Source organism: Pseudorca crassidens, chromosome 20 (genome assembly GCF_039906515.1).
Source record: "Pseudorca crassidens isolate mPseCra1 chromosome 20, mPseCra1.hap1, whole genome shotgun sequence".
Lineage (NCBI taxonomy): Eukaryota > Metazoa > Chordata > Mammalia > Artiodactyla > Delphinidae > Pseudorca > Pseudorca crassidens.
This window is the reverse complement of record NC_090315.1, coordinates 16,133,644-16,142,091: the sequence shown is the minus strand read 5'-3', so window position 1 is coordinate 16,142,091 and position 8,448 is coordinate 16,133,644. Positions and strand designations below refer to the sequence as shown.

The 8,448-nt window shown below is 48.9% G+C and overlaps 1 pseudogene; it reads left to right on the top strand.

Moving 5' to 3' along the window:
- The first annotated feature begins 1,380 nt into the window (after positions 1–1,380).
- On the top strand, positions 1,381–4,036 carry LOC137215225 (heterogeneous nuclear ribonucleoprotein U-like protein 1 pseudogene; annotated as a pseudogene).
- The last annotated feature ends 4,412 nt before the right edge of the window (positions 4,037–8,448 follow it).

The following is an 8,448-nucleotide window of genomic DNA, read 5'->3' as shown; positions in this document are numbered from 1 at the left end:
TTTAGGATGTTATATGTAATCCCTCTGGTAACCAAAAAGAAAATATTTATAGAATACACAAAAAAGGAAATGAGGAGGGAATCAAAACGTGTCACTACAAAAAATCAACTAGAAATAAGACTTCCAGTTTCTAGTCCATAATGAGCTTGGGAGTCATCAATCCATTATAACAACAAGTAAAAAGCAGAATGAACTGAAAATCAACTCTTCCATAGATCCATCAGAGAGTTAAGGTCACAGGGTCACTGCTGCCCACAGACAGGTGGATACAGAGAATCACAACTTACCAGAGCATAGGCACATTAGCAGAAACCTCTGTGGGAACCAGTACAGGAGATGGAAAACCTAAACTGTAATGGAAAAATTGCAGGAGGTTCAGTGTGGACAAATCTGAGAGTTAAATGCTCCAAGGGGGTCCGAGTCTTTAAGAAGTCCCTGCACTTTTATGATTGGGCTCCAGGAGCCCAATCAAGTCCTCACTAAGTCCTCACTAAGACTGGAGAAAAATCTCCATTGTGTTTCTGGCAGAGAGAGGGGGAAAGTCGCTATTTTGAAACATTCTCAAAGCATTCTGTTCTTAATAAGGCATGCAGCAAAGAGAAACTATTGTACCAGAGCCTATAACCTACTGAGGTTTCATTAGTGTCTAACCAACCTGAGGGAAAAGAAATGCTCAGCTCCAGCCCACTCTAGCCATCCTGTCCCACCAGAGGGAGGGAGGTAGACTGAGAGGCACTGGCAAAGTTCACAGTCCAGTGGCAGTTTCACCAAGACTGAAGCTTAATCACAGGACTATAGAACATAAACCCTCCCCCTACACCTTATCACCACATCACTAAAGGTCTTACCAGTGTTCCTTTTACCCAGCACATGAAGTCTAGGTTTAAACAAAAACAAACAAAACAACAACAGAGACAATTAATAGAAAACAGTAACAAATATGATAGGTATTAATCCAATTATATCAATAACCACTTTACATATCAAAGATAAAATCAAAAATAGAGAAAAGTGGGGCTTCCCTGGTGGCACAGTGGTTAAGAATCTGCCTGCCAATGCAGGACACGTGTTCAAGCCCTGGCCTGGGAAGATCCCACATGCCACAGAGCAACTAAGCCCGTGCATCACAGCTACTGAGCCTGCACTCGAGAGCTCACGTGCCACAACTACTGAGCCCACGTGCCACAACTACTGAAGCCCAGGCGCCTAGAGCCCATGCTCCGCAACAAGAGAAGCCACTGCAATGAGAAACCTGCACACCGCAACAAAGAGTAGCCCCCACTCGCCACAGCCAGAGAAAGCCCACACACAGCAACAAAGACCCAACATAGCCAAAAATAAAAAATAAAATTTAAAAAATAGAGAGAGTGGAGTGGGGGCCTCCCCTTTCCTCCTTTGCCTCCTGACAGGAAAGGTTTAAGGGCGACTGAGCCCTGGGAGGCCGGGCTGGGCTTGGGGGCCGCCCCGGGGGCCCGGGCCATGGATGTACGCCGACTGAAGGTGAACGAACTTCGCGAGGAGCTGCAGCGCCACGGCCTAGACACTCGTGGCCTCAAGGCTGAGCTTGCTGAGCGGCTGCAGGCGGCGCTGGAGGCCGAGGAGCCCGACGACGAGCGGGAGCTCAAGGCCGACGACGAACTGGGGCAACCCGGGCACAACAACGAGGCGATGTCATGGACAATATTATCATGCAGAACCAATTCTATGAGATGCAGGTCACCAAGAAAGAGAACGAGTCAGGCTACGAGAGGAGAACACTGGAAATGGACCAGCAGCAGCAGGCCTATCGCCCAGTAGAAGTGAAGACAGAGATGAAGCAAGAAGCACCCACCAGCTTCCTCCCGCCCGAATCATCTCAACCCAAACCAGACAGACAGCAGTTCCAGAGTCGCAAGAGGACTTATGAAGAAAACCGGGGACGGGGGTATTTCGAGCACCAGGAGGATAGGAGGGGCCGCTTTCCTCAGCCTCCCGCTGAAGAGGATGAAGATGACTTTGACAACACCCTTGCTGCCATCGACACATATAACTGCGACCTCCACTTCAAGATGGCCTGAGACCGGAGTAGTGGCTGCCCACTCACAACTGAAGGTTTTGCGTACCTGTGGTCAGCAGCCCGTGCCAGCTATGGGGTCAGAAGGGGCCGTGTGTGCTTTGAGATAAAGATCAATGAGGAAGTCTCTGTGAAGCACCTTCCATCTACAGAGCCCGACCCACACGTTGTCTGTATTGGTTGGTCCCTGGACTCCTGCAGCACTCAGCTAGGCAAAGAGCCTTTCTCCTATGGCTATGGAGGCACTGGGAAGAAGTCCATCAACAGCTGGTTTGAAAACTACGGAGACAAGTTTGCAGAGAATGATGTGATTGGCTGCTTTGAGGACTTTGAATGTGGAAATGATGTGGAACTTTCCTTCACCAAAAATGGGAAGTGGATGGGCACTGCCTTCCGAATCCAGAAGAGAGCCTTAGGGGGTCAGGCCCTCTACCCTCATGTCCTGGTGAAGAATTGTGCAGTGGAGTTCAACTTCGGGCAGAGGGCAGAGCCCTACTGTTACGTCCTCCCAGGCTACACCTTCATCCAGCACCTTCCCCTGAGTGAGCGAATCCGGGGCACTGTCGGACCAAAGAGCAAGGCAGAGTGTGAGATTCTGATGATGGTGGGCCTGCCTGCCACCAGTAAGACCACATGGGCCATCAAACATGCAGCCTCCAACCCCTCCAAGAAGTACAACATCCTGGGTACCAATGCCATCATGGATAAGATGCAAGCGATGGGCCTACGCCGTCAGAGGAACTACGCCAGCCGCTGAGACGTCCTGATCCAGCAGGCCACCCAGCGCCTCAACCGCCTCATGCAGATCACTGCCCGAAAGAAACGCAGCTATATCCTAGATCAGACAAATGTTTATGGGTCAGCCCAGAGATGAAAAATGAGACCATTTGAAGGCTTCCAGTGCAAAGCTATTGCTATTTGTCCCACTGATGAGGACCTAAAAGACCGAACGATAAAGCGAAACGACGAAGAAGCGAAGGATGTCCCATATCACGCGGTCTTAGAAATGAAAGCCAACTTCATGTTGCCAGGTGTTGGGGACTTCCTGGACGAGGTGCTGTTCATTGAGCTGCAGCGAGAGGAAGCAGACAAGCTGGTGAGGCAATACAATGAGGAAGGCCGCAAGTCTGGGCCACACCCTGAAAAGCGCTTTGACAACCAAGGCGGTGGTAGCTTCCGGGGCTGTGGGGGTGGCGGCCGTTTCCAGCGCTTTGACACCCGAGGTCCCCCCAGGGGCAACCGAGGAGGCTTCCAGAATCGGGGAGGAGGCAGCAGAAGAGGCAGCTACCGAGGAGGTTTCAACCACAGTGGAGGTGGTGGCTACAACCAGAACCGCTGGGGTAACAACAGCCGGGATAACAACAACTCCAATACCCGAGGCAGCTACAACAGGGCTCCCCAGCAACAGCCACCACCACAGCAGCCACCGCCACCACAGCCACCGCCGCCACCCAGCTACAGCCCTGCTCGGAACCCTCCAGGTGCTGGCAGCTATGCTAAGAACAGCAACATCCCTGGCTCGAGCACCAATACCAGCACTCCTACTGTCAACAGCTACAGCCCTCCACAGCCGAGTTACAGCCAGCCACATCCCTACAACCAGGGAGCTTACAGCCAGGGCTACACAGCTCCACCATCTCCACCTCCGCCACCACCTGCCTACACCTATGGGAGCTACGGCAGCTACAACCCAGCCCCTTACACCCCTCCGCCGCCCCCCACCGCACAGACCTACCCTCAGCCCAGCTATAACCAGTACCAACAGTATGCCCAGGAGTGGAACCAGTACAATCAGAACCAGGGCCAGTGGCCGCCATACTACGGTAACTGTGACTACGGGAGCTACTCCGGGAACACACAGGGGAGCACAAGCACACAGTAGCCAGTGTGTCCTGGAGGCCCCTGCCGGCTTCCTCCACCAGCGCCCACCTTGGCCCCCCTTGTCCACCCCACCGGGTCATGTGGTGCTGGGGGACGGGTCCTCCCAGGGCTGCCTCCCCTCCAAGGGGCTCTTACCCCACACAGGGCCGGCATTTTCCTCTGGATTCAAACAGGCAACAATGACCTTTTATTTTTTATTTTTTTGCAGTATGCGGGCCTCTCACTGCTGTGGCCTCTCCCTTTGCGGAGCACAGGCTCTGGACGCGCAGGCTCAGCGGCCATGGCTCACGGGCCTAGCTGCTCCGCGGCATGTGGGATCTTCCCGGACCGGGGCACGAACCCGTGTCCCCTGCATCGGCAGGCGGACTCTCAACCACTGCGCCACCAGGGAAGCCCAGACCTTTTATTTTGTTTGTCCCCCCACCCCACTCCTCTCCCTCTTCCTCCCTTCCTCCTTTTAGACTAAAGACGCCCCTTCCCTTGGTTGTACAGTGAGGCTACAGGGCTGTGGGGAGGGCCCCTTCCTGTCCTCTGGTCCCAGCCCTGCTCCAGCCCCTCAGCTTCCCAGATTCTCATGCAGTTGGTTGTAAATTCTTCCAGGAGCTGTTTTACTGTCTACTTTTCAGGATTTAAAAAAAATCAAAAACTTAAAAACACACAAGTTTAAAAAAGCAAAATGCAGCAGGAGGAAGAAGTGACAGATTTTTTTTGGTAATTATGCTTTTTTTTTTAATTTTTAGAATTTGTCCCTTTTTACTGTGGGTGAGCTGTTGATATTTCATCAGGATAACCATTTCTTTGCTGAGTTCAGGTGATGGAGGAAGAGCCACACCCTCAAAACAAAACACACACAAAACAAAACCAGAGAATCATCTTTAACCTAACTTTTTATACAATGTCTCAGTTTCCCGTAACTTTGCACACAACCTTCTGTGTTGAGTTGAATTGTACCTGCCTTTTGTATTTGGAGAGAGTGTGACTATTGAACTTGAAACCTTTTATTCCAGGCATCTTGGTGGTTTCTGGTGGGATTAATCGGGTGAGAGGGAAGAAGGGAGTTGGGGGGCTCCTTCCTTTCAGAACATGAAGTTTCTCACTGCCTCCTCTCCAGAGGTCTCCCAGGTGCCAGACCTAAAGGTTTTTCCTACAGTGATCCTCTGATTATTTTTACTTCCCCTTGACCCATATGTTTTAACAGGACTTTAACAAACTGCACTTATTAAGAAATGTGTTTGCTCTGTCTTGTTTTGTTTTTGTTTTGTTTCAATAAATGACATGGCACCTCCTAGCAGGAAGGAAGCAAGGTTTCAACCCTGATTTAAAAAAAAAATACAGAAAAGTATAGCATGCTAACACTAATCAAAAGAAAGCTGGGGGCTTCCCCAGTGGCGCAGTGGTTGAGAGTCTACCTGCCAATGCAGGGGACGCAGGTCCGTGCCCCGGTCCGGGGGGATCCCACATGCTGCGGAGTGGCTGGGCCCGTGAGCCATGGCCGCTGAGCCTGCGCGTCCGGAGCCTGTGCTCCGCAACGGGAGAGGCCACAGCAGTGAGAGGCCCGCGTACCGCAAAATAAACAAAAACAAAACAATATCAAAGTGACACCAAGTAAGAGTACAAGGTGTTAGCTTTCAAAATCCACGTCTTCATTCAAAATTGAGTCGGGGGAGGGGAGGGACTGAGAAGACCATGTATTAAAAAAAAAAAAAAAAAAAAAAGCTGGAGCAGCCGTAGTAATTTTAGAGGAAGCTGACTTCAGATCAGGGAAAATTATCAGGGATAAAGAGGGCCATTACATAATGATACAGGTGTAACAAAACAGTAGTAATCTTTATATGTACCTAACAATGGACCATCCAAATATGTGAGGGAAAAACTTTTAGAACTACAAGGAGAAATAAATAAAACCACTATTATAATTGGATTCCTTCAACACCCTTTTTTTAATAATGGAAAATCAGTAAGGACACAGTTGACTTCTAGCCCCATCAATCAACTGGATATAATTGACACCGAAAGACTACTTCTTCCAACAACAGTAGAATACACATTCTTCTCAATTTTACAAGGAACACTCACCAAGATAAACACAGCAAGCATCTGTGGCCTTAAAACATACCTTAACAAACTTAAAAAAATAGAAACCAGGGCTTCCCTGGTGGCGCAGTGGCTGAGAATCCGCCTGCCAATGCAGGGGACGCGGGTTCGAGCCCTGGTCCGGGAAGATCCCACATGCCGCAGACCACCAAACCCGTGCGCCACAGCTACTGAGCCTGCGCTCTAGAGCCCGCGAGCCACAACTCCTGAAGCCCGCGCGCCTAGAGCCAGTGCTCTGCAGCTAGAGAGGCCACCGCGATGAGAAGCCCTTGCACCGCAACGAAGAGCAGCCCCCGCTCGCCGCAACTAGAGAAAGCCCGCGCACAGCGATGAAAATCCAACGCAGCCAAAAATAAATAAATAAAATTAAAGAAAAAAAAATAGAAACCATAAAATGTATGCTCTCACACCGCAGTGGAACTGAACTAGAAATTAACAACAGAAAGATAGCTGAAAAACCCCAAAATACCTGGAGATTAAACAACACACTTCTAAATATCACACAAGTCAAAGAAATCTCAGAAATATTAAAATATCTTAAATAAAAATGAAAATACAGCTTATCAAAATTTGTGGGATACAGTGAAAGCAGATCTTAGAAGGAAATTTATAGCATTGAATATATATATTAGAAAAGAAGAGGGCTTCCCTGGTGGCGCAGTGGCTAAGAATCCACCTGCCAATGCAGGGGACACTGGTTCGAGCCCTGGTCCAGGAAGATCCCACATACCACAGAGCAACTAAGCCCGGGAGCCTGTGAGCCACAACTACTGAGCCCACATGCCACAACTGCTGAGGCCCGTGCACCTAAAGCCTGTGCTCTGCAACAAGAGAAGCCACTGCAATGAGAAGCCCACGCACCACAATGAAGAGTAGTCCCCGCTCACAGCAACTAGAGAAAGCCCACGTGCAGCAATGAAGACCCAATGCAGCCAAAAAATAAAAATAAAAAAACAAAAATTTTAAAAAATATATAAATAAATAAATAAGACAGGGGTTGATGCTTCCATGTTACATCCTGGGGCTCCAGTTCTGGAGGCGTCTATTGTCCCCATTTTACATGCCATAAAACTGAGGCCTGGGCTTCCCTGGTGGCGCAGTGATTGAGAGTCCACCTGCCGATGCAGGGGACACGGGTTTGTGCCCTGGTCCGGGAAGATCCCACATGCCGCGGAGCGGCTGGGCCCGTGAGCCATGGCTGCTGAGCCTGCGCGTCTGGAGCCTGTGCTCCGCAACGGGAGAGACCACAACAGTGAGAGGCCCGTGTACCGCAAAAAAAAAAAAAAAAAAACCAAAAAAAAACTGAGGCCTGCCCTGGGATCCCAGAGCTTGTAAGCAGCTCTTTTTAAATCCCAACTGTATCTCATTTTATTCTACCCTTTACAACTAAATCTTACCTCCTCTGAGTACAAAACGAGTGCATGATTCATGACACCTATTTATACCAAGAAAAAGGACTAGAGCTTGAGCTTGTTAACTCTTGGCTTCTCCTGTGGCTCAGAATGTGGCCTTGTGCACATCACTTAATTCATTCAGGAAATACTGCCTGAGTTCCTGCTGAGTGCTGGACACTTCTAGAAGCGGGGCACACAGCAGTGAACAGGACAGATGGGTCTCAATAGCTTATGTTCTAGTTGAGCAATAGACAACGTTAAACATTTAAAACACAGGTGAGTGCTCTAATGAAAAGACAGTATAAAGGGATGGAGAGAGATAGGGTGAGGGGTGCAGGGACAAATCATGCAATGGTCTGAGTAAAACACTAGAATCAGTTAATTGTGATAATTAGTAGTAATTAATAGTAGAACAAATTAAACATACTTCATGCAAGGAAGAAACCCCAATATTTTATGTTTCTTTTTTTCCTCTGATACAACAGTTTAACTTTTTAAAAACTCTCCATTGGATATTTAAAATCTGTGGGCTATGTTAATGTATAGTCTACAGTATATAATCCCGTTGCGGAGCACAGGCTCTGGACGTGCAGGCTAAGCGGCCATGGCTCACGCGCCCAGCCCCTCCGCGGCATGTGGGATCTTCCCAGAGCGGGGCACGAACCCGTGTCCCCTGCATCAGCAGGCGGACTCTCAACCACTGCGCCACCAGGGAAGCCCCAAGTTTAAGACTTTAAAAGGAGAACATAAATGCAATAGACCTAATGAAAAAGATAATACCTATATTTAATTTTAAAAAGGAAATATTTCTGTCTCATGATATAGTGGGATGTTTTTACTCTGTTTTCTTTGTCAATATTTCTCTGAACTGCCTGTGGCCTTCAAGACATACTTCTTTTCTTGTATGAACAGTAGTGGTAAAACTGACTACATACAAAATTCACTTTGACTTGGAGCTCTGCTCCTATCAAGCCCACGTTATGCTAGTTCCTGGTGTCACCCCAATTTGATGACAGCAAGCCAAAT